Below are 26,893 nucleotides of genomic sequence, written 5' to 3' on the forward strand. Positions count from 1 at the left end.
ATTGGTTCTGATGCTCCGTCCATCACCACCCCCTTTTGTACCGCTTTGTTCACCATAAGTTGGTAGGGTATCCTCAGACGTGAGTCCCTTGCTCACTTTGCCACTGGATTCAAGCAAGCCTGGCTGAAGACGGCTGAAATGCCAGAAACCAGTCCTAGGAAGCTTGTTTCCGGTCCAGGGAAGGCAGGGCTTGGCAGTTCGGGCTGGACTGTTCCCATGAGGCACAGGGTCAGACTGATTTGCATATGGCCATGTCTGAACTGGGGTGGCAGAGTGGGCTAAAGAACGGTGATGGATCAAACCCAGATCTGTTGACTGGGTGTGAGTGTTTGATTGGTTCTGATGCTCCGTCCATCACCACCCCCTTTTGTACCGCTTTGTTCGGCATAAGTTGGCAGGGTATGCTCAGACGTGAGTCCCTTGCTCAATTTGCCACTGGATTCAAGCAAGCCTGGCTGAAGACGGCTGAAATGCCAGAAACCGGTCCTAGGAAGCTTGTTTCCGGTCCAGGGAAGGCATGGCTTGGCAGTTCAGGCTGGACTGTTCCCATGAGGCACAGGGTCAGACTGATTTGCATATGGCCATGTCTGAACTGGGGTGGCAGAGTGGGCTAAAGAACGGTGATGGATCAAACCCAGATCTGTTGACTGGGTGTGAGTGTTTGATTGGTTCTGATGCTCCGTCCATCACCACCCCCTTTTGTGCCGCTTTGTTCGCCATAAGTTGGCAGGGTATGCTCAGACGTGAGTCCCTTGCTCACTTTGCCACTGGATTCAAGCAAGCCTGGCTGAAGATGGCGGAAATGCCAGAAACCGGTCCTAGGAAGCTTGTTTCCGGTCCAGGGAAGTCATGGCTTGGCATTTCGGGCTGGACTGTTCCCATGAGGCACAGGGTCAGACTGATTTGCATATGGCCATGTCTGAACTGGGGTGGCTGAGTGGGCTAAAGAACGGTGATGGATCAAACCCAGATCTGTTGACTGGGTGTGAGTGTTTGATTGGTTCTGATGCTCCGTCCATCACCACCCCCTTTTGTACCGCTTTGTTCACCATAAGTTGGTAGGGTATCCTCAGACGTGAGTCCCTTGCTCACTTTGCCACTGGATTCAAGCAAGCCTGGCTGAAGACGGCTGAAATGCCAGAAACCGGTCCTAGGAAGCTTGTTTCTGGTCCAGGGAAGGCATGGCTTGGCAGTTCGGGCTGGACTGTTCCCATGAGGCACAGGGTCAGACTGATTTGCATATGGCCATGTCTGAACTGGGGTGGCAGAGTGGGCTAAAGAACGGTGATGGATCAAACCCAGATCTGTTGACTGGGTGTGAGTGTTTGATTGGTTCTGATGCTCCGTCCATCACCACCCCCTTTTGTACCGCTTTGTTCGGCATAAGTTCGCAGGGTATGCTCAGACGTGAGTCCCTTGCTCAATTTGCCACTGGATTCAAGCAAGCCTGGCTGAAGACGGCTGAAATGCCAGAAACCGGTCCTTGGAACCTTGTTTCCGGTCCAGGGAAGGCATGGCTTTGCAGTTCGGTGCTGGACTGTTCCCATGAGGCGCAGGGTCAGACTGATTTGCATATGGCCATGTCTGAACTGGGGTGGCAGAGTGGGCTAAAGAACGGTGATGGATCAAACCCAGATCTGTTGACTGGGTGTGAGTGTTTGATTGGTTCTGATGCTCCGTCCATCACCACCCCCTTTTGTACCGCTTTGTTCGCCATAAGTTGGCAGGGTATGCTCAGACGTGAGTCCCTTGCTCACTTTGCCACTGGATTCAAGCAAGCCTGGCTGAAGACGGCTGAAATGCCAGAAACCGGTCCTAGGAAGCTTGTTTCCGGTCCAGGGAAGGCATGGCTTGGCAGTTCAGGCTGGACTGTTCCCATGAGGCACAGGGTCAGACTGATTTGCATATGGCCATGTCTGAACTGGGGTGGCAGAGTGGGCTAAAGAACGGTGATGGATCAAACCCAGATCTGTTGACTGGGTGTGAGTGTTTGATTGGTTCTGATGCTCCGTCCATCACCACCCCCTTTTGTACCGCTTTGTTCGCCATAAGTTGGCAGGGTATGCTCAGACGTGAGTCCCTTGCTCACTTTGCCACTGGATTCAAGCAAGCCTGGCTGAAGACGGCTGAAATGCCAGAAACCGGTCCTAGGAAGCTTGTTTCCGGTCCAGGGAAGGCATGGCTTGGCAGTTCAGGCTGGACTGTTCCCATGAGGCACAGGGTCAGACTGATTTGCATATGGCCATGTCTGAACTGGGGTGGCAGAGTGGGCTAAAGAACGGTGATGGATCAAACCCAGATCTGTTGACTGGGTGTGAGTGTTTGATTGGTTCTGATGCTCCGTCCATCACCACCCCCTTTTGTGCCGCTTTGTTCGCCATAAGTTGGCAGGGTATGCTCAGACGTGAGTCCCTTGCTCACTTTGCCACTGGATTCAAGCAAGCCTGGCTGAAGATGGCGGAAATGCCAGAAACCGGTCCTAGGAAGCTTGTTTCCGGTCCAGGGAAGTCATGGCTTGGCATTTCGGGCTGGACTGTTCCCATGAGGCACAGGGTCAGACTGATTTGCATATGGCCATGTCTGAACTGGGGTGGCTGAGTGGGCTAAAGAACGGTGATGGATCAAACCCAGATCTGTTGACTGGGTGTGAGTGTTTGATTGGTTCTGATGCTCCGTCCATCACCACCCCCTTTTGTACCGCTTTGTTCACCATAAGTTGGTAGGGTATCCTCTGGTTCTGATGCTCCGTCCATCACCACCCCCTTTTGTACCGCTTTGTTCACCATAAGTTGGTAGGGTATCCTCAGACGTGAGTCCCTTGCTCACTTTGCCACTGGATTCAAGCAAGCCTGGCTGAAGACGGCTGAAATGCCAGAAACCAGTCCTAGGAAGCTTGTTTCCGGTCCAGGGAAGGCAGGGCTTGGCAGTTCGGGCTGGACTGTTCCCATGAGGCACAGGGTCAGACTGATTTGCATATGGCCATGTCTGAACTGGGGTGGCAGAGTGGGCTAAAGAACGGTGATGGATCAAACCCAGATCTGTTGACTGGGTGTGAGTGTTTGATTGGTTCTGATGCTCCGTCCATCACCACCCCCTTTTGTACCGCTTTGTTCGGCATAAGTTGGCAGGGTATGCTCAGACGTGAGTCCCTTGCTCAATTTGCCACTGGATTCAAGCAAGCCTGGCTGAAGACGGCTGAAATGCCAGAAACCGGTCCTTGGAACCTTGTTTCCGGTCCAGGGAAGGCATGGCTTTGCAGTTCGGTGCTGGACTGTTCCCATGAGGCGCAGGGTCAGACTGATTTGCATATGGCCATGTCTGAACTGGGGTGGCAGAGTGGGCTAAAGAACGGTGATGGATCAAACCCAGATCTGTTGACTGGGTGTGAGTGTTTGATTGGTTCTGATGCTCCGTCCATCACCGCCCCCTTTTGTACCGCTTTGTTCGCCATAAGTTGGCAGGGTATGCTCAGACGTGAGTCCCTTGCTCACTTTGCCACTGGATTCAAGCAAGCCTGGCTGAAGACGGCTGAAATGCCAGAAACCGGTCCTAGGAAGCTTGTTTCCGGTCCAGGGAAGGCATGGCTTGGCAGTTCAGGCTGGACTGTTCCCATGAGGCACAGGGTCAGACTGATTTGCATATGGCCATGTCTGAACTGGGGTGGCAGAGTGGGCTAAAGAACGGTGATGGATCAAACCCAGATCTGTTGACTGGGTGTGAGTGTTTGATTGGTTCTGATGCTCCGTCCATCACCACCCCCTTTTGTGCCGCTTTGTTCGCCATAAGTTGGCAGGGTATGCTCAGACGTGAGTCCCTTGCTCACTTTGCCACTGGATTCAAGCAAGCCTGGCTGAAGATGGCGGAAATGCCAGAAACCGGTCCTAGGAAGCTTGTTTCCGGTCCAGGGAAGTCATGGCTTGGCATTTCGGGCTGGACTGTTCCCATGAGGCACAGGGTCAGACTGATTTGCATATGGCCATGTCTGAACTGGGGTGGCTGAGTGGGCTAAAGAACGGTGATGGATCAAACCCAGATCTGTTGACTGGGTGTGAGTGTTTGATTGGTTCTGATGCTCCGTCCATCACCACCCCCTTTTGTACCGCTTTGTTCACCATAAGTTGGTAGGGTATCCTCAGACGTGAGTCCCTTGCTCACTTTGCCACTGGATTCAAGCAAGCCTGGCTGAAGACGGCTGAAATGCCCGAAACCGGTCCTAGGAAGCTTGTTTCTGGTCCAGGGAAGGCATGGCTTGGCAGTTCGGGCTGGACTGTTCCCATGAGGCACAGGGTCAGACTGATTTGCATATGGCCATGTCTGAACTGGGGTGGCAGAGTGGGCTAAAGAACGGTGATGGATCAAACCCAGATCTGTTGACTGGGTGTGAGTGTTTGATTGGTTCTGATGCTCCGTCCATCACCACCCCCTTTTGTACCGCTTTGTTCGGCATAAGTTCGCAGGGTATGCTCAGACGTGAGTCCCTTGCTCAATTTGCCACTGGATTCAAGCAAGCCTGGCTGAAGACGGCTGAAATGCCAGAAACCGGTCCTTGGAACCTTGTTTCCGGTCCAGGGAAGGCATGGCTTTGCAGTTCGGTGCTGGACTGTTCCCATGAGGCGCAGGGTCAGACTGATTTGCATATGGCCATGTCTGAACTGGGGTGGCAGAGTGGGCTAAAGAACGGTGATGGATCAAACCCAGATCTGTTGACTGGGTGTGAGTGTTTGATTGGTTCTGATGCTCCGTCCATCACCACCCCCTTTTGTACCGCTTTGTTCGCCATAAGTTGGCAGGGTATGCTCAGACGTGAGTCCCTTGCTCACTTTGCCACTGGATTCAAGCAAGCCTGGCTGAAGACGGCTGAAATGCCAGAAACCGGTCCTAGGAAGCTTGTTTCCGGTCCAGGGAAGGCATGGCTTGGCAGTTCAGGCTGGACTGTTCCCATGAGGCACAGGGTCAGACTGATTTGCATATGGCCATGTCTGAACTGGGGTGGCAGAGTGGGCTAAAGAACGGTGATGGATCAAACCCAGATCTGTTGACTGGGTGTGAGTGTTTGATTGGTTCTGATGCTCCGTCCATCACCACCCCCTTTTGTGCCGCTTTGTTCGCCATAAGTTGGCAGGGTATGCTCAGACGTGAGTCCCTTGCTCACTTTGCCACTGGATTCAAGCAAGCCTGGCTGAAGATGGCGGAAATGCCAGAAACCGGTCCTAGGAAGCTTGTTTCCGGTCCAGGGAAGTCATGGCTTGGCATTTCGGGCTGGACTGTTCCCATGAGGCACAGGGTCAGACTGATTTGCATATGGCCATGTCTGAACTGGGGTGGCTGAGTGGGCTAAAGAACGGTGATGGATCAAACCCAGATCTGTTGACTGGGTGTGAGTGTTTGATTGGTTCTGATGCTCCGTCCATCACCACCCCCTTTTGTACCGCTTTGTTCACCATAAGTTGGTAGGGTATCCTCAGACGTGAGTCCCTTGCTCACTTTGCCACTGGATTCAAGCAAGCCTGGCTGAAGACGGCTGAAATGCCAGAAACCGGTCCTAGGAAGCTTGTTTCTGGTCCAGGGAAGGCATGGCTTGGCAGTTCGGGCTGGACTGTTCCCATGAGGCACAGGGTCAGACTGATTTGCATATGGCCATGTCTGAACTGGGGTGGCAGAGTGGGCTAAAGAACGGTGATGGATCAAACCCAGATCTGTTGACTGGGTGTGAGTGTTTGATTGGTTCTGATGCTCCGTCCATCATCACCCCCTTTTGTACCGCTTTGTTCGCCATAAGTTGGCAGGGTATGCTCAGACGTGAGTCCCTTGCTCACATTGCCACTGGATTCAAGCAAGCCTGGCTGAAGACGGCTGAAATGCCAGAAACCAGTCCTAGGAAGCTTGTTTCCGGTCCAGGGAAGGCATGGCTTGGCAGTTCGGGCTGGACTGTTCCCATGAGGCACAGGGTCAGACTGATTTGCATATGGCCATGTCTGAACTGGGGTGGCAGAGTGGGCTAAAGAACAGTGATGGATCAAACCCAGATCTGTTGACTGGGTGTGAGTGTTTGATTGGTTCTGATGCTCCGTCCATCACCACCCCCTTTTGTACCGCCATGATACATACCGAATCATGGGTGGATGGGTATTTAAATGTGGAAAAGATCCAGTTTTTCCTGGGTTATATTTCATTTGTGGGAACAGGGCATATTATCGTTTGCCGTACCATTGGTATGGCACATTTTATGTAGGCCTGGTTTTCACGAAGATTTTTCATATGGATAGAGGAGAAGATGGTGTACATAGATTAGGTAGTTATTTAGCACGTAGTAAGAGAGAATCTTGGTGAGAAATTGTGGGTGACATTTTTGGAGCATTGATACCAGCAGTGGGAATATCTCTGAATGCAAACAAAATTAGAAGGCTTTCAACAGTAGTGGATCGCTTGTCAACAAGCATCGCTGGAGGATTTTTATTGGTAAACACGTGAGATTTGCATTTGCATGGCTAAAATAATTTTTAAACTAATAAGCGTATGCATACGAATGCTAGAAAATTAGAATATTGCATGATATATGTTGCTTTTGTGACGTAATTGTAAGTCGCACCAGATGACATCAGTGGGTGAATATAAACGCTTTGAATGTTGCTATAATGCTAGATAATTACATACACATAGGGGAATTAGTGAGGGTTAAACATTTAATCGTTATTTCCATGTTTTAATTACGTATTGTGTTTGTTTTGCTTAAGTTGACCAATTGGGCCTACGTCAAGATGGCCGACGTTTGACTTGACGGGACTAGTCACCATTCCACGAGGTTTAGGGTGAAGTGAGCCTGCGCCACCGCGGGCAACAGTGGCCTCGTCCTGACCCCATGTAAGATGTACCCATCAAGGTCACAATGGGAGAATTGCCAGAACTTTAAACAAAGGACTATCTCTTAAACCGGAACCAGCAAGTGTGATGACCTTACCAAATAGACTATGTGAGAACTTCACCGAACGACCCCAAACCCACCAATCAGGACTGCCTAAAACTGATTTTTGTTACATCTTGACATTAAAATTATTATAAAAGTTGATAGAATAGTGAGTCGACATCTCCCTGACAGAGACGTGCGAACTGATGGTTATTTTCCTGACGTTATGCTGATGGAGAGGACGGTGACACTGCTGGACAGCTGTTTCCCTGAATCTTTGACAGACTGAATTGCTGCCGATTTTGATGAATTAAAGATTTTCACGACTTGATGATTTATTAAATTTTGCAATTAATTAGATAAACAAAGTATTGATTAACAAACAAATGTGTTGGGCTGTTTATTGAAGAGATTATATTGAGATTGAATATAAATAGAAGAATTGCGTTACCAATTACCGAAAAACAACTAACTGATCCATCGACTAAATGGAGGGAATATCTCGAGGTTCAGAGTTTAATAAAGGTATTCAATGTACGTTTATGTAAATAGGTTCTTTAGATCAAAAGGTATTCCTTTCATGTCAGCGTTTGGAAAACTTATCCCTCCCATAAGAGCAGATCAGAAATGCGTAAGTGTTGGTGTTATGGGCCCCACCAATGAATGTATTGAGCGAATGTGCTAGTGTGATATTTGGTCTGTGACGAAGGGAGGATTTGACATTCCACACTGCATCACCACTTTGCCAGAGGGTAGCGCAGATAAAACTACAATAATTTCATTACGGGTGATATCTTCCTGGAGAGCGGAGACATTTATCTCACCAAGAATATGCAAATTGCAGCCCTGAAGGTATCATGCAAACCCCATCTAGTCAAATGCTTCAGGCTGACTAAAGACCCTGATAGAAAAGAGGGAATTGCTCCTAAATTGCCTGTTGATGTGTGTGTAGCAGACTCAGCCTGCACCTAAAATGATCCGGCTGAAGAAGTTGCTGTTAATGACATGGCCAGGCAGTTCGAGCTAGACTTTTCCTATTGGAGTACCACCAAATCGGACTTTCATATGGCTGGTCTGGAGTGGCACAGAGGGCAAAGACAAGACGAACTAAAATAGGGAGCTGAGAATTAACTGTGCTGAGATTATGGCATTCCATCCATCACTTTTTTGTTTTGTGTTGCAGGATGGAGGCAGGTGTCTTATTTATTTTTATTTGTTTTTAGCAATAAAAAGACCAAATGGTCCTTTGAACGAGGAGGACATTCTTCTCAAGTAAGGACATTACTGAGTAAAGGCAAAGTTAGGAGTAATGTTGTGCAAAAAGTCATCAAACTTCCAGGGGTAGTTGAAGTGACATCATCCACCAGCCGCGGCCCGTGGAGGGAGTTCCGTGGGGTGGAAAGGCGGGGCGGGGGAGGGGCAGGGTGGGGGGGTTCTGCAATTATCCATATTCCGTTTTTTAGAACCCCCACCCTGCCCCTCCCCCGCCCCACCTTTCCGCCCCACGGAACTTCCACCACGGGCCGCGGCTGTCATCCACCCTTTGACCTCAGATGATGTGTTCGAGTTGAACCCATGTCCCACTCAGCCGAATCCTAGTTGCTCCCCAGAGGCTGGCAAAAGGAGTGGAAAATACAGAAAGCTAACAGACATCCTTCAGCTGTCTGCATGACCCCCGTGGCCAAGGACAACAATGGAAAGGGTGCCAATGGCCAACTCAGGGGGACCAACTGCTGCCTTTGGCTACGCCTAATTGTTATCCATGGGTGCAGTGAAGATGGTAATTTAAAATGCAGATTACAGGTATCTATTCGAAGCATCCCCTCGCCACGCCCCACCACCCAGTCAGGGATGCAGCAAAGAGCGAGAACCGGTCCCTGCTCCATTTTGCAGCGTGGGAATGAACGACTTATGTAATCGGACCTCTTGGGCTCAACCCAGGTGCTGCTGAATACTGCTGAGGGATTCACTTCTACCGCAGAGCAATGAAATAAAACCCAGCACTTGGATACGCACTGCAAACCAGTCTTTCTTACTTAACGTTTGTTTTTCTTAAAAATAAACAATTTCATATTAAAGCAATAAAACATTGTCAGCGTGGTTAAAATAAATTCTTCACAGCTCATATCGGAGCTGTGCCTGCCTGGCACCCAGACACCTGACAGCAAGTAAAGGGAGGGAGCGAGTAATAACACATTTCCATTCTCCCGCCCCAAGTCTTCCACGCTTGGACGTCGTGGGCGTCTTTGAAGTCCAATGAAAGCACTGGCGCGGGGCACAGTTTCTCTTGGACGTGCCTGTCTTTCCTCTTTCCAGCTTCCAGTACGGTCGGGCCCAGGCTGCCAACGAGAACACGGCCGCTCCAACTTGGTTTCCCAGCAAAGAATTCCCCTTCCATGTGCTGTCTGCACACTCTGGACCAAGTTTAGTGTTCTGACTCCAGCAGCAAAGGTTTGAGATAATTCTCTCCACACTAAGGAGGCATGTCCTCCTTCAGATCTGACAGGATGCATTCCTGGAGTCAGCCATTTATGCAGACCATACCACCCTCTAAATTGCCTCCTGCTGCTATTCTCATTTATGCGGTTTGAAGCAGATGTTTCTAACCGCATAAGTGCTTTAAAGATGACCGACAAATAATGTATTACCTATCTCAGTGATGCTCATTTTATTGAAATGAGAAGGATGAAAGTCAAGAGTTTGCCCTTCTGCGATTCAAAACTGACTTACAACTTATACGCGCGTAACCAGGGCCGGACGGGGAACCCAAAGCAGCCCTGGCAATTTTCTCAGGCCCGCCCCTGGTGAAGAACAACTTAGCCCCGGAGATGGGAACGCTTACTGCTGCTTTTGTTACTGGGAACCGATATTGTAGCACTGCTGAAGAACCGTCCCCTATCGCTGCAAAACCTACCCCCACCCTTCCAGCCTCCTGGGGAAACGCCCGATGCCCGGTATGGCCAGTCCGGCCCTGCACGTAACCCCTTCTTAACTCACCCCAAACATCTGGTGGTGATTGCTAATGCATTGGAAGAGGGCAGCCTGCACATGCAGAGGTCACACCAGTCCTGGTGCCACAGGGGAACTGCGCAAGTGACAGAGGGGAGGGGAGGTGCTAAGTGTATTTACAACCTTCAACATCATATTTATTGCAATATAAATATCTAAACAGTGCCTGCATTGAATGCACATGGAACTCTCTCGTTAAGACACAAAAGGTGATGGCTGGAATGCTCACAGTGCCACAGGACTCAAGCTGCACCCCACTTATGAGGCCAAAAGCGGCCTGGGGATGCTTGTGTTTCCATCTGGAGGGACTCTCGCCCGACAGTTCAGGCTGGACTGTTCTTATTGAAGAAGGACCAAGTCTGCTCTTTGCGTATGGCTGGTCGCTGTCTGGAGTGGCGGAGCCTGCAAAAAACGATGGACTGGAATGTAGCCCAAGTAATTACCAGTGACAGATTAATTCAAGCTTCCCACCTATCACTGTTTTAGTTTTTCTAGAAAGATGGCATCAGGATTATTATGGTTTAAATAAGAAACTATCGCTGCACAAAATGAACACACACATGCAGGTGATGCACGTTTTTAACCAGGGAAGGAGGCCCCCAGAATAAAATTAATTCCTAACTGGCACTCTAAACCCTGTTTTATATCAGTTAGCCACATCTACATCACTTAGGCCCCCACACCCGCACTTCACCATACGGCAGTTGGATTGAAGATCTCCGACAAAGTGCCCCTTATAAAGGGAGCCCGTTAGGCATTGCACCGCCGGCCCGACGAGGAGCAGCCCATATGATGAAGCATGACACCTGAAAGGGTGTGTGAGGGCATTATTATCCAACAAATGGATTACCAACTCTAAACACACATTGGTTGTAGTTGGTTCCAGCCTTCCCCTTGACTCTTCTTCCTCTTTTTTCATGTATTGAGGAACAGCAGTAATATCCTTATTGGTAAGGTGATGCAGTGGTACCCAGGAGTCTCAATTATTGCAAATGCCTAATAATGATAAACAGAACACATACACTTACACTATACACTATTATTTGTCTGATCTATTGGTGCTGATAACAGGTGTCAGTGCCCACCTCAGTGTTACGGGGGCATCGCCGGGGCAGTCTCGCAAACTACAAGAAACTAATTGATCATCAGTTTGGCAAGTAGGCATTCGCACTACTACTATCCAGTATGCCAAGCAACCTGAAGGCAACAATATGCACTCAGAGAACCTATTCCCTTCCGCACATTCAGCTATCCTTTAATGAGGCTCTGCACAGTGATTACATTCTATTTCCACCCCAAACAGGTTCCTCAAAGTTCTTTAAACAAGGGGGAGCAGAACAACAGGCAGTGGAAGAAAGACGATTGTTAAGCCTATGTGCAAAACCAATCCTGTTTCTTGGGGTGTCACACCGTTTTGGCACATAAGTTCCAGTAGTGGCTAGTGTCCGATAAAAATGGTGGGGCAACGTGGGGGAGGCAGCAACGAACAAACAAAGAAAAAAAACACTTACCTGATGCTTGCCGCTCTTCTCCTTGCCGCTCCTCAGCTCTGCAGAATCCCCTGCGGCCAATCCCGATGCTGCTCCCACTATGAGATCAGCATCTGGATTGGTAATCAACTTTTATACCGAAAAAAATAATTCCGCAGGGAATCACAACGCGGTTGTTACAACGACCGTGTTGTGATTCCGCATACCATTACTCCGCAAGTCGGAACAACAACTTGCGGAGGGGGGGAGGGGGTGTTAGATATAAAATCCAACACCTTCCCTAGTGTCCGCACAGACTGGAGTTGGAATAGTAAATTATACTATTCCAACATCCAGCGCCCCCCCTCCGCAAGTCGTTTTTCCGACTTGCGGGGTAATGGTATGCGGAATCACAACGTGGTCGTTGTAACTACCGCATTGTGATTCCATGCGGGAAAAAAGACTGCGGGACAAAGACCTATATTCTCTGGATTGGGCAGAGGGCACTGCTTTTGCGCTCCATCGGGAGCTGGGAGACTGTGCCTGCTGGTTTCTTCATCCAGCAAGGTACCTGAGTTGGAGAGAAGTCAGTGCGCATAACAGTTTGGCCATCCTAAGACAGCCAGCCAAACCGTCATGTGCACTGGCAGCAGTGCCCAACACTGCCCCTCCCCCGCTGCAGTGCTGTGGCCCCTCCAACAAGACAGAGTCAGACAAAAAATAAAATGATAATCATTTTATTTTTCGGCTGCCTCTGCGGGCAGGTGGGCGATGCTCCTCCGCCACAGCGGAGGAGCCGCCGCTGATAAGTTCTGACCCTCTGAAGGGAAGAACAAGAAAAATCAAACTTCAAGGAAACACAGACACACCACTGAGCTGACCAAACAATGTCATTATCCATTCTCACGGTCCATGCACACACTGCAGCTCCTCCTTGCACCTTTAGTACACACTCTTACATTAACTCATAGGGATGCATCCCTACACATAACGTGTTGTATTGTATTTTCAACCCCTTGCAATGCCCAAAGCACTTTCTCTATTGTGGACTAAATAGTAACTCCGTATGCGTAATTTATAAAGAGCTTTCTGGCCACGATTGGTTCATCACAGAAGTGCTCTGATTTTCATCAGTTTCCTGGGTGCTCTTCGGGTGTAAGACTGAAAGTGTAGGTTGGCCTACGTGGGAAGAAACTGGATGCAGTGAGTGAGTATTGGATGCAAAGTAGAGATATTGTGTAAAGACTTGAAAAGCACATAAGAATGGGTGTTGCAAACCAGTTATATGATGCATTTAAAACTCACTTTAGGAGCATCTTATCAGGTGTGCAATGTTGAGAGAAAGAATAGTGAGCCCTCCTGTAGAGTCGCGGTGCAGTCCGCAGCACTGCGAGCTTAGCCCACAAGTTTCTTGGTTTAAAGATCTTGGAGTGTGATGATCGTATGTAGTCTTCTGGTGGTTGAGTCATGCTACATCTCAGCAGCAGGTGCTTACTCCACTGAGCTATACAATCAGCTTTCCTGAATTCAAATGAGGCCAACTATTAATCATCAATAAGTCATAGGCCTAAATTAGCCTCTCAGACCACCCACTCCCGCCTTTGCGGCCCGAGGGCTACAAAGTAAGAGGTCGTTCCCTGTATCCATTAGACTAGGCGACTCATCGTGCAGCCTATGGTGAAAAGGAGGGGGATAGGCGTCCTGAGTATAGGGGTGCACAATGCAGAGCATCCCTTGTATGGTGCTCTGGGACAGCTGCAGTGGCGTAACGAAACTTGAGGGGGCTGTCCTGCAAAGTACATGGAGGCGCACCCCTCCAGTCTCAGTAGCTCTCGGGCCAGGGTACTGTGCTAAGGGGGTCCCTGGAGCTCAGGTGCATCCCCGCACTGCGGGGGCTGTGGGGGCCTTTGTTACGCCATTGGACAGCTGCCACCTCTACAATGTTGCTTTTCCCGCTGTTCGGTTTGAACAACACAGGAAGTGTTACTGACAAATCAGCGTGGGCAGCCACACAGACCGGAATGGGAGTGAGGTGTTTAGGAGTGTGGTGGGAAAAGAAAATACGAAGGCAGCTTTGAGTGTTGTGATGACACACCACAGAAATCAGAAGGTAACATACCTGGAACTTCCTGTACATGTAGAACTAACGCAGGCAGATGCAGCAGTGCTGTACAAGGGCCAATGAAATCTCTAGAGGTCATATTTTTTGGGGGTGCTCACAAGGGGTCCCAGGATGGTGGGACTGCCGACAACAGGCAATCATGTATATTGTGCACAGATGTGTATACAAGTGTTTTTAATGGGAAGAAATTCCTGCTTAATTCAGATGTGTTTAAGTTAACATAACTAGGCCACAGTCAATATGGCTAGGCCTCAACCAGCTTTCATTAACATATATGCATATTTGCAGCAAGAAATGTGCACTTTTATGTTATATGAAGGAGTCTTTCCACATGCATGTCTCTGTGTGCTTTTCGACTTTGGAAAAATAAGTGCATCAGAAGCTCTCTCCAGGGTGGCTGTTGCTATGATACAATTGTATTAATTGGGCATCTCAGAAGAAAGCCATAACCAGGATGTTCATGTATGTTGCAATATTTACGTTCTTCTGCCTAGGCTCGTCTGAGTGAGTCATTTATGCTTTGCACGTGCTATTGTTTGTTAAGATACAGAAACACACTGACATTTCCTTCATATGTACGCAAAATATATTAACATGCATAAATGAAGGTGTTTACTAGGTGTAACTTTATATGATGCATTCGAACAGCCATTTGTTCACTTACCTTTATCTTTGTTTATCCAACCCTATTATGTCAATTCATACCATGTCAAGTGTGTGACTTTTCTGCCTAAAAGCCTATAAAATATGTTATGGGGAAATGTGCCACAACTGTTGCTGACTTTTAGTAAGCACTCTCTGCTTGTCAGTTTATTTGACTTAGACTTCCTGTGCTTTTTAAAGTGAACAGACTCAGCGCTAATCTGTCATTTGATTTATACTTAGTCTTTTTGTGCATTCGAAGGAGGAAGACTCTATGTCAGTTCTCTTGCTGAACTACATTTTGGTTCAGACTGTTTGCTTACTTTGGAGATAAGCCTTATTTTCATCCTCCTGCATTATTTAATTTCGAAAATATCAGAAATGCTAATTTCCGAATGATTTGACCAACACATTTTTTGCTTTCCGGAATGTTCCTAATTTTAAATAAACCTTTATGATTTTGACCTTATTTCTTGTCGTGTGGAGGTTTTATTTGATTGGCACCAGGACTCAGGGCCATATGTATCAAAAAAGAGTTTTGCGATTCTCAAATTGCGATTTTTAGCGAATAGCAATTAGAGAATCGCAAAATGCAATGTATGTAGGATTTGCTAAAAAATGTGCGAATCCTACATATTCCTTATTTGCAAATCGCAAATTGAGATTTGCAATTAAGGAATACCTTCCCATTCATTCCTATGGGCTAGGTGGCCCATAGGAATGAATGGGAAGACATTCTCAATTTGCGATTACCAGTTAGAGAATCGCAAATTGAGAATGCAATTTCAAGGGTGCAAGGGTGCCAAAAGGACACCCTGTTGCACCCCTGAAATATGCATGTGTGCACATTTTGCGCACATACATGCCTTAATCATATATGTGCGACATATGGCACTTTTTAAAAAAATCAAAAAAGTGCTTTTTTAAAGAAAATAGCAAATTACCACCAACTTGATGTTGGTGCTAATTTGCAATTCCTTAAAGCCAAATAGCAAATTTCTGGTGCTTCCAGAATTGCATTTAAGGAATCACAATTTGCAATTCCTTAATTGCATTCGCAAAATAGAGAATCGTACATTTTGCAATTCTCTATTTTGCGATGGCCTTTTGGAAGTATACATCTCAAAAGGCTTTTTCCAATTCGCAAACGGGCTGATTCTGAGAATCTGTCCGTTTGCAAACGGGAAAAAGGCTTGATACATATGGCCCCTAGTCTTATGAAGGTATAATAGGTCTTATAAAGACACCGATAGTACCATCCTACAAATCAACCCTCTTAATTGTATTAATCGGACATTCGAAAGATTTTTGGTGAAGAACACTTGGCATAACAGAATTGTCTAATAATCTAATTAACATAAATTAACTTAATTAGTTAACTAGTTAGTGGGGGAAATTTAGAGAATCCTGGAATCATTTGGATAATTGCTGGAGTGAATGTAGATATTGTCAGGAGGTGGGTATTATTAGGGCTTTCTGAAATGTGTATTTGTCAATTGTGTGCTGTGATTTGGCTATCTTGATAATGTTTTCTCGTTATGTCAATTGAATTGTATATGCACCACACTGATATTTTAAAGCTGTATTGCATTGTATTGTAATGTGTTACACACATTTATGAAGCTTTGTAGATTGCAGTTTGATTAAGAGATTTGGTGATTTTGATGTAATTTTTATGTACACGTTTTAGGTTTTGGATTTATGGCAAACATTTAAGGATATACGGTTTAAACAAGGCGTGAGCGGAATTTTTTATTCCACTGACAGAATTGGCGTAATTTAGTTATTTTGCATTACTCTTGTAATGTGAAATTACTCATTCATTCTGCCGTTCTGCTGGCAGAATTAAATCAGCACTGTAATAGTTTTAACCAGGGCTGCAAGAGGGAATAGTCCCTCTATGTTTAAAAATCACTGCAAATTAAAGTTTAATTTACAGTGTTTTTTAAACATAGAGAGACTGCTCCCTCTTACAGCCTTGTAAAGTACCATTGCAGTGCACTGCATATCCATTGAAGTATGTAAGGGCACCGGGGGGTATGCACTGAAGTGGGAACCCCTCGGTACCCTTACATATTTATGTAAGGATCTAAGGTGTATGAGCTGCATTACAGTGCAGCGCATACCCCTCATTGATCTATCATAAGTATGTAAGGGCACTGAGGGGTATGCGCTGCACTGCAGTACAGTTCATACCCCTCGGTGCCTTTACATACTTATGTAAGGGCACCGAGGGGTATGTACTATACTACATCCATCCACTCCAGTGCATAACCCTTGGTGCCTTTACATAATATTGTAAGGGCACCAAGGAGTATGCACTAGACTGGATACCCCTATGTGCCCTTACATACTCATGTAAGAGCACTGAAGGGTATGCACTGAACTGGAGTGCACTGTATATCCCTCAGAACCCTCATATATATATGTAAGGGCACCGAGGGATATGCACTGGAGTGGATATTCCTCGATGTCCTTACATACTTATGTAGGGAACTGTGGGGTATGCACTGCACTGGAGTGCACTGCATACCCCTTAGTTCCCTTTCATAGAGATGTAAGGGCACTGAGGGGTATGCGCTGCCCTGGAGAGCACTGCATACCCCTCCGTGCCCTAAAAGAAGTATAAGTGCACAGATGGATAAGGGCTGGAGTGAAACTCCCTCGGTGCCCTTACATACTTAGGTAAAGGCACCGAGGGGTATGCACTGTACTGGATCTATACAGAGAAAGATTTAGAAAGTTTAAATTGGCTTGTGACTCAGTATTGATTTGATGACTGTAGTCAAAACAAAAGAGAGCTATAAGTTGGACATGATTGCTTTCTAAAATCATTTGGCCGACAATGGGTGTAAAGTGTTCCCTATAAAAATGCTGTGCTGACAAAAATATGTCATTTATTTGGGACACCAAAGTGAGAATGGAATGAGGAAAGTGTCCAAACAACACATTTCTATGATTCTGAGAATTAATCCCTCAGCTACACAAAGAGAGAGGAGGATGGATTCCAGACTTTTCCTCGATTTCAAAGCCTGTGCGGACACGTGCACACAATGATGTTGGAGATCCAGTGCCCTGGGACGATGAATGTATGCAAGCCTTGCTCAAACAGGGTTTGTGTACCAAGCCTGCTCTAGGAATTCCTAATTACAAGAAAGATTTTTATTCATTCTGTCATGAAAAAGTAAGGTGCACAGTTTCTGTTCTTACTCAACAGCATGAAGCCGCCTACGGCAAATTGCAGATTTTTTTGCAACACAGAATCCAGTAACCGCTGTTCTCCGGGTTGCATATAAAATATTGCAGCAATGTCTTTGGCAATTGAACAGAGTGAGACAAACGTGATCGGGTATGCCCTTATTGTGTTGGTTCTCCATTTAGTTGAACCAATGCTGACACGTACTCAGCATCTCACGAGTAGCTGGCTAAGTAAGAGAAAATTATTTTAGCAGTAGTAAATATTTTGATTAAATGTTGAAAAACTCTCAATCCGGCTACACTCTTGGCATTGCCAAAGAAAGAAGCAAAAAAAGTTGATGACGGGATTGATGATTGTGACCATGACTTGTGATAGAATTATGCTGCAAGCCAAAATCCGAATTTCAAGCTATACCACTCAACTTGACCATTTTAATTTAATTTGTGAATGGTTCTTGTATGAGAGACAATTATGGAACTCTTCAAGCAGCATATGCAGCTAGGACAATGGCATACATTGTGAAAGCATTATGCTTGTGTAATGTAACTTCAGCTCAAGTAGCAGAGTTGATTGCCATTGCAGGATCATGTTGGTGGCCAACAGATTGAGTGCCACAATCTATAAGGGTAGTGAGTATTGTTTTGGAGTGGTCCATGATTTTTAACAGCTGCGCTCGCAGAGGGGTTTTATGACATAAACTGGCACTCCAATTAAAAAAGGACCACTAATTCTGGACCTGTCAAATGCGCTACCGTTACCAATTAAAGTTTCTGTTGTGAAATGTGCTGCAGACAAGAGTGGAGATGGCTAGGTTTCAAAGAACAACAACATTGCAGATGAAATTGCACAATGCTGTGCTCTTGTGTCTTGTACATTAGAAACTGGACACGTATTGTGAAACAGAAGTGTTATCGTCAATTAAGTAATTGTCATCAATGATGTCAATAAACAAATCATGAGAGTTTCCATATGTGATCATAGATAGAGCAAGGTGGGGGCACAAGTTCTAGTTAGGTCAGTAGATGATAGCTGGTGAATTCCAGTGTTTTATTTTGGTTAAATTGTTATGTTTTAACTGACATGTTCACTTACAATTATGTTACTTCAAACTTTGTATTTTTCAGTGAATTTCCAGGGTTTTTAAAAGTGAAGTAAGATTTTATTACCATATCCGACACTCTCTGAGTGGCCAAACCTCCGGCATTCATCTATGCACAGCGTGGGGCTGAGTGCAGAGCCTGGCCTGGAGCCAGGCCCTAAGTCTAAGCCCTCTGTTGCTGACCAACCCCACACTACCCATGGCTGAAGGCCATGCATGCTGTGGGATGCGCACAGGGCATGGTCTGCGGTCAGGGTCCTGCGCCCAAGTGCCCACGAACAGCCAACTCCCCATGGACAACCACCACACATTTCTTTTTTTCCAGTTCATTATCCCAGTCCTATTGAAGGCCCATAGGAAAGCGGTAAACCCCCACTACTCTGCCCCTTATATAGTACTTTAAACATTTCAGGGCACAGGGACCATGTTCTAATGGCCAGTAATAATGACCTCATTCTTCTGATGTTCCAGCCAGTTGCTCTCCCCCTAAAACCTTGGAAAGATGGATGTATGTCGTTACAACGCACACTTTTACAACGCATGCACTTACAACGCATTTTTTACAACGCACAATCCATTACAACGCATGACATTACAACGCATGACACTACAACGCATTTTTAAAAACTACCTTTACAACGCATTCCATTACAACGCATACTACCATTACAACGCATACCATTACAACGCATAATATTAAATTGCATTTAAGGTAAGTATTAGATAGTATAGGGGTAAAAATTACTTTTCTAACTCCAGGGGGTGCAACAGTAGGGTAAGTGTTGGATAGTATAGGGGTAAAAATTACTATTCTAACTCCAGGGGGTGCAACAGTAGGGAAAGTGTTGGATAGTATAGGGGTTAAAATTACTATTCTAACTCCAGGGGGTGCAACAGTAGGGTAAGTGTTGGATAGTATAGGGGTTAAAATTACTATTCTAACTCCAGAGGGTGCAACAGTAGGGTAAGTGTTGGATAGTATAGGGGTAAAAATTACTATTCTAACTCCAGGGGGTGCAACAGTAGGGTAAGTGTTGGATAGTATAGGGGTAAAAATTACTATTCTAACTCCAGGGGGTGCAACAGTAGGGTAAGTGTTGGATAGTATAGGGGTAAAAATTACTATTCTAACTCCAGGGGGTGCAACAGTAGGGTAAGTGTTGGATAGTATAGGGGTAAAAATTACTATTCTAACTCCAGGGGGTGCAACAGTAGGGTAAGTGTTGGATAGTATAGGGGTAAAAATTACTATTCTAACTCCAGGGGGTGCAACAGTAGGGTAAGTGTTGGATAGTATAGGGGTAAAAATTACTATTCTAACTCCAGGGGGTGCAACAGTAGAGTAAGTGTTGGATAGTATAGGGGTAAAAATTACTATTCTAACTCCAGGGGGTACAACAGTAGGGTAAGTGTTGGATAGTATAGGGGTAAAAATTACTATTCTAACTCCAGGAGGTGCAACAGTAGGGTAAGTGTTGGATAGTGTAGTGTAATATTATGCGTTGTAATGGTATGCGTTGTAATGGTAGTGTGCGTTGTAATGGAATGCGTTGTAAAGGTAGTTTTTAAAAATGCGTTGTAGTGTCATGCGTTGTAATGTAATGCGTTGTAATGGATTGTGCGTTGTAAAAAATGCGTTGTAAGTGTAGTGCGTTGTAAAAGTTGCATTGTAAAGGTTGTTCCCCTGGAAAAACATACGGGTCCCGAATTTTAATTTGCATGATATATATATATCATAAATATATAGAGTGAGATGCTTGCGGGATCATGAAAAGTAGGAAGGAATAGGTTATGTTTGAATACACTCTGCTATGTACACTTGTTATTGTAGGAAGGAGTCTTCCTGGAGATAGTGTTCATCAAAGTCTATTATTTATTCCCATTGGCAAGGAAAGAGTTGTGTGTAGAGTTAAGGCTCACCCACAAACACCCTACTTCACACACTCATTTTCTGAGAGAGAGGTCTGAAAGGAGAGGCTAGTCCCTCACCACACCATACTATGCACACCGGTCACTTGAGAGAGAGGTCTGAAAGGAGAGCCCGGACCCCCCACACGCTACTATGCACATCCATCATTACAGAGAGAGATCTCAGCAGAGAGACCAGTCCCCCCACACACCCTACTATGCACACTCGTTATCTGAGAGAGAGGTATGAAAGGAGAGTTCAGTCCCTCCTCAAACCCTACTATACACATCTGCCATCCAAGAGAGAGGTCTGAGAGGACAGGCCAGCTCCTCTTTGCAACCTACTATACCCGTCACCTGAGAGAGGGGTCTGAAAGGAGAGGCCATCCTCAGCCCACACCCTACTATGCGTGCCCATCATTTGAGAAAGGGGTCTTAAAGGAAAGGCCAGTCCATCCCCACACCCTACTATGCACATCTGTAATGTTACGATACAAAGACATTCCATTTCAAAATAATATTCACACACAGGATATATTCTTCAGTTATTCTACCATAAATACACTCAAAAAATTATTAATGTACTTTTTTTAAAACCTAAAAATTCACTGAAAACAACAAAAGGTAAAGTAGCATTATAGTTAGGTGTAATAAAAATATCCGCTTTTGGGTTTTTTTAAACTAGAAATTCACTGAAATGTTAAAGTAACGTTATAAATGGGTCAATTTCTCAGTGACAATGTTAATGTTTTAAACTAAAAAAAAAACACAGAAATTCAGCAGTCTCAGTTAGTATCATCAACTATAATTTGAACCCCACCATGCACTGCTTATGACCTCACATATGACGTTGATCATGACATGTTTAATGCCATCATTTATGACATCATTGTTCACATCTCAAATGACATCACTGATGAGATCATCCAATAAGAGTGTCAGTTTTACAGTTTACATAGTGGCGGGTAACTAACAAATTGCTTTTCTACCTAATTTTGTACAGCCTGTGTTCAGCTAATCGGTATAAGTATTTACAAAATGCATGTGCCCCTAATGCACCATAGGTGTGTAGAGGTACTGAACACTTTTTATAGGTTTGTATTGAAGAGTAACTCTGTCTGCATGTGACAGTTGACTTGTGGTCAGTTTGTTTCACTCAAGGTTTTTGATATAGTAGAAAAAGTTTTCAGCAGGGCAAAGATTCTACGTACTTCATACTAAGTATTGTAAGCAACCTTAAGTTATTGGACAGAATTGCCTCAGCATAACAACTTTTACTTAACATAGAAGACTATGTGCACCAGGTACTATCCTACATACATGTGCTTGTTTTGCTTCAGAAGATGGGGTATCTGTAAAGTTTTCACCACAGTATGAAGGCTGCAGGTAGTATGATCTTAAGCACCTGCAGGCCTTGGTTATTTCAAGTGAATAGTGTATTTTTGCCAAGTGCTGCTTAGAGTATACGCTGTTCTTAGTAGATACTTTTCAATATTCTGTGGTGTATTTCTCATGAGAGCTAGACTGTCTGCAAACAGTGTGGTACAGAGTAAACTCTCTCCAGAGTAAACAGTCTTAACAGTCCCCACTTTTCTACTCATATCCACTTCATTTCTTAATTGAGGTTCAGTGACTGTCAGGGGTTTGATACAGGTAAAGACTGTCCGTACTATGGCATTAGTTCAGTAACAGGGCTTGAGTATCTGGAGGAACTTGGTTTTCCCTGAACAATTATCTACAGATTGAACACCGTATAAACTATAGGTTACCATTTTATCAGTAGCATATTTATTAAGCTATGTGTAGCTTGGATGATGTCATCAGTGATATCATCAATGATGTTATCAATGGTGTCATAAATCATGACATAGGAAATGCCATGAGTGATGTCATATGTGAGGTGATAAGCAGTGCATAGCAGGGCATGTTATAGTAAGTGCTACTAACTATAACTACTGAATTTCTGTGTTTTATTTTAGTTTAAAACATTAACATTGTTTATAATAAAAAATATTACTTCCTGCATAACCTATCTACATTAGTTTTATATCACCGACCTCAAGGCCGTGAGCCAGAGACTCTATAGGAGAACAGAAGGTACTCCTCAACGTGTGTGTTTGATCTACCCCAATCAGGGTGATTGCTGTTTGAACTCTGCCACCCACATGGATTTATTTTAAGCACCAGATGATGGGGAAGTTGGACAGCTAAATGGATATGCTCTGTTCGCCCCAAGCAGGCCTCATCAGATTATGTATGAATTATTTAGAATTACCAGTAATGTGGATTTTGTTTATATATCATATATGACCTGGATTACAAGATTGCCACGTTTATCAGATTGGCTAAATTAAAAAACTCCAAAGAGAGTCAGGTCCTGAAGAAGGTGGCCAAATGTTTGTGTACCACCTAAACGTGCATTGACCAATTTTTCGAATGTACCCAGGTCATGTGTACCACCTAAACGTGCATTGACCAATTTTTCGAATGTACCCAGGTCATGTCGCACCAAGAAAGGCTAAAGAAGAATGGTCAACTAAGCTGTAATTTCAAGATTCTTGCTTTAGGAGTGTGAAGGATAGGTGTATATGGATTGCATGGGAGTGTTGTGTGAGTGCTATATATTGATTAGTGAGCGAGGGGGAGTCAATTTGCTTTTTTCTGCACATTGCACTGTGGGAACCTTTGCACTTATTGCAGTACTCTTTGTGAATCTATGCATCAGTTTTAAGCAGTGTATTTATGAGAAAGTCTATGTCATAATGTAAATAAGAAAAACTGCTAAAGAATAAATCATGTAAAATGAAAACACCTGTAAATGAATTTGTCTTGAAAAGGGGTTTAATTCCAATGACGAATGTAGAGAGGATAAGCTGGAAGTGTTATTATTGATTACTGTTTTTATCCCTCTTTCCCGAACCTCATATTATATTCTGGGGTTACCCTTTTGTGAGAAGAGTAGGTTTGTTTATAACATATTATAGCATGTTTAAAAAGATCCTTAATAATTCACAAAAAAACCCACAATTAAACGGCATAATCAAAACACTCTAAACAATACATTGATAGTCATCTCTTTCATACAGTTAATGGTAATGTGTTATGCAATGTCATCTATCAGATCATTTATATTTCGAATTGTATCTGTTACATCAAGGGTGAGGTTGTGAGCATTACATTTGGTATGCAAATTGTGGGATGAGTTTCTTACCATAAGTTGCAAATTTCACTAGTTTTCCAGTTTTAATTAACAACCCTAGCTGAACTCCAACTGGTAGTTATTTGAATTTCAAAAGATTTTTTCCTACATTTCCACCCTATCAAGCATCATATCTTATCCACTTTTCAGATCAGTTTTTTTACCACACCAACTCAGGGGTGCCTCAAGGATCTTTTATCGATGCACACCTTCGCAATGCCTCCATTAGCTTGTTATCTGGCCTCATCAAGTCATTCAACTTGTAATTATAGGACTGTGACTATGTGTATGGCACACAGATCAAAATGAATGTACATCATCCAGCTGACCTGCACACTTCTGGACAGCGCCATTGCCTTCAAGCCCTCTCCAAATGGATGCTGTTGAGCCACCTAAAACGTAACTAACCCGAAAAGGTCCGTCGCCTGCATGGAATGTAAGAACTACCAACCTACGGCCATCCGGCCCCAGGACCTCAGCCCTGTTCCAGCAACATCTACTGAAACCCTGGGCATCTGCTTTTATCACTTACCCTCTAGCGAACCAAGTCCCAAGTAGCATCTTTTATCCAACAAGAAAACAATGGCATCTTCCCACACCTTAGTTTCCAACAAACGCTCCATGCTATCACCGCCCCAGGCCTGTCATGAACTTACTATGCAAATCGACTTAAAGACCATCACTTGACTTGCTCCGAAGACTCTAGACAATCCAAAATGCAACAGCCGGGTGACTATGACACCTACTCAACCACATCACCCAGTGTTCCAAGCACCTCATTGGTCAAAAATGGGCAGACGGTCCTCTTTCAGGGTACTCAATGCTACTCACGTGGCCATCTTCAAACCTACCCAAAGGATAGAGCTTCGAATCTAGACTGGAACACCTATTGGCCTATTCACCCCCTCAAGAAGTCAAGCATCAGAGGAACCTATTTCTTCATTCAAGCAGCAAGACTGAAAATTCCTACAAGCAAAGATTAGAACCATTAAAGACTGTTTGCAAATTGAGAAGGCAGGAAAGACCAGGTTTTTACACAACAGGTGACGGCAGTCTGTATCCACCCGAGAACCTGAACGGTCTACCACAAAATGATGGGAGGCACAAGCATATAGGTACAACCTACCCACCTGAAGTACGCTTGAAACCCACACCCTTACCACCATCCACAAGGATGCCACGTAAGCTTAAGAGGTTCTGCGTCTCACTCCTCCTGCTCCATTACACAATGAAGTGCAGCAACACGCAGCACCATAAGACGGCCACTTTGTCATGCACAACACCAAAACCCTTCCCACATGAGACACTGTAAGCCAACACTCTTTTTAAGCATGCACAATTTACGGGGTAGCACGCTACTGATCTACCAAAGGACCCCAGCGCTTCGCAGAGGGCATGAAGCGCTATATAAATACAACTACAATACAATGTGGATGTTCCAACACTAAAAGAACGGTAAGAACATTTCAGGGGTAAAGCCCCCATTCTCCCAAGGGTGAATAGCCCCAGGATGAATAGCCAGTCACCCACTGCGGCCCTCACCCCTGCCCTGTGTCTTCCCTAACAGTGCGCAAACTCTCCCACAATGGGGTCGTAAAAATAGGGTCGCCAAGAGCTATGATAAGTGGCGGATGGCATTTTTCTTCTATGCTTGGCAATGAGCCCGACAGAAAGAAAACGAAAAACAAGGAGGGGAAACATTTCCAACAAAGTTCTGATGTACAACCAAAGGCATTAGACACAGACCTCGTCTCGCGGGCCTATCAAATGCTGGAATGCGTGGCGCATCTGCTCCGATGCTGAACAGCGGCCCAGCCCTCGGGGGCAGAGTTTACGCACTAGTCTAACTTGCAATTTTAGTTTGAGTAACAAAGAGCCGCAGCGGTCGGGGTGGGGGGGGGGAGTGGGGGGGGGGGTGAGCTATTCCTGGATTTAAGAAGAAGTCACAAAAAACACTGGAACGACATTAACTGGTTTCACGCTGATCATTAGCGCTGGATGGGCTGAGATGCGGCACACCGCCAAATCCCTGCCGAAAAAAAGTATAACATACCATCCTTATCCTTAGGCGATTTCGATTTCTCGTAAAGTTAGAGTCATTTCCTTAAACTGTGTTATTTCTTCTGTTTAGTTTTATTAAAAACAAGAGGGTGCCCCACTCCTTCCTTGGCAGGCATCTTTTCTTGAGCACTTTAAGCGCTGCGAACGCTGAGCCCCCTGGAGAAAGGAGGGGCTGGGGCAGTCTCAGTTCCACTGCCAAGTGGTGCCGGCTGGGTTTATCTGTTTGTATCGTTTATGTAATCCGTGTACGCTGGAGTCCTTATGTAATATATAACAGGTTCTATTGTAAAGCGCTCTTACACCTTCGTGTAAAGTTGGCGCTATATGAAAACGCATAAATAATAAATAAATGTGTCACAATAATTAGTGTATTGGTGTCTCTACGACGCTTATGGGACTTAAAAAAAGTCACTCACGTCATGTTTAGGGGCTGCTAAAGGCCAGAAAAGTCTGATAGGCAGTCAGTCACATGTCACGATTGGGATTTGGTAACCCTTTAAAAGTCGCAGCATGCCGACCATGGCTACCCTCTTTGAGAGGAGGCCCAATATTTTGGGCTGAGAACGGCTAAAGGGACCGCCGCCATAGGTGCGGCGGTCCTGCCGTACGCATTAGGATGCCCCCACCACACTGGCGGGCGCATCCTGCATTCATAACATTGCGGCGGGCTGTGCTGTCAGCAGCACCCACCGCAATGTCAGAAATGCATTTCGTGCATTTTCATGCACAACGTGGCAAGCACCGCGTGGTGCCTGCCACCTTGTGCATGCAAACCCCCCATGTGCACCCCCCACCCCCAAACACCCTGGGGGCCCGCAACAGGCCCTCTAAAGCAAAGACCTCATGCCTTTCCATGGCGGCAACGCCGCCATGGAAAGGCTGATCTCCGCCAACATCCTAATATGGATGGCGGTGTCTTGCAGACACCGCCACCATATTAAACATGTTTTCCGCCGGTCGACGAGTCGACCAGCGGAAAAACGGTGGGCGGTCTTTCCGTCCGCCGCGGATCCCCCCGCCATCCTAATATGGCGGGGGTCTTTCTGGTGTGGATGGCGGGCGGTTCACCCCCGCCGGCCCGGCAGGGGCGAACCGCCCGTCATTCCTAATGGGCCCCTTTGTTTTTTAGGTCTCGCCTGGCGTAGGCTGCGCAGACATGCACAGTCTCGCTGACGAGATTTAACGATTTAGGGTAGCTTTCACTAGCGGAGTTTAAGCCCCACCCCTCTTTTCCATTGGCTGGCGTCACCGTTTATGGTAAACGGTGGCCAGCCATTGGAA

This window comes from Triturus cristatus, chromosome 12 (genome assembly GCF_964204655.1).
Source record: "Triturus cristatus chromosome 12, aTriCri1.1, whole genome shotgun sequence".
Taxonomy (NCBI): domain Eukaryota; kingdom Metazoa; phylum Chordata; class Amphibia; order Caudata; family Salamandridae; genus Triturus; species Triturus cristatus.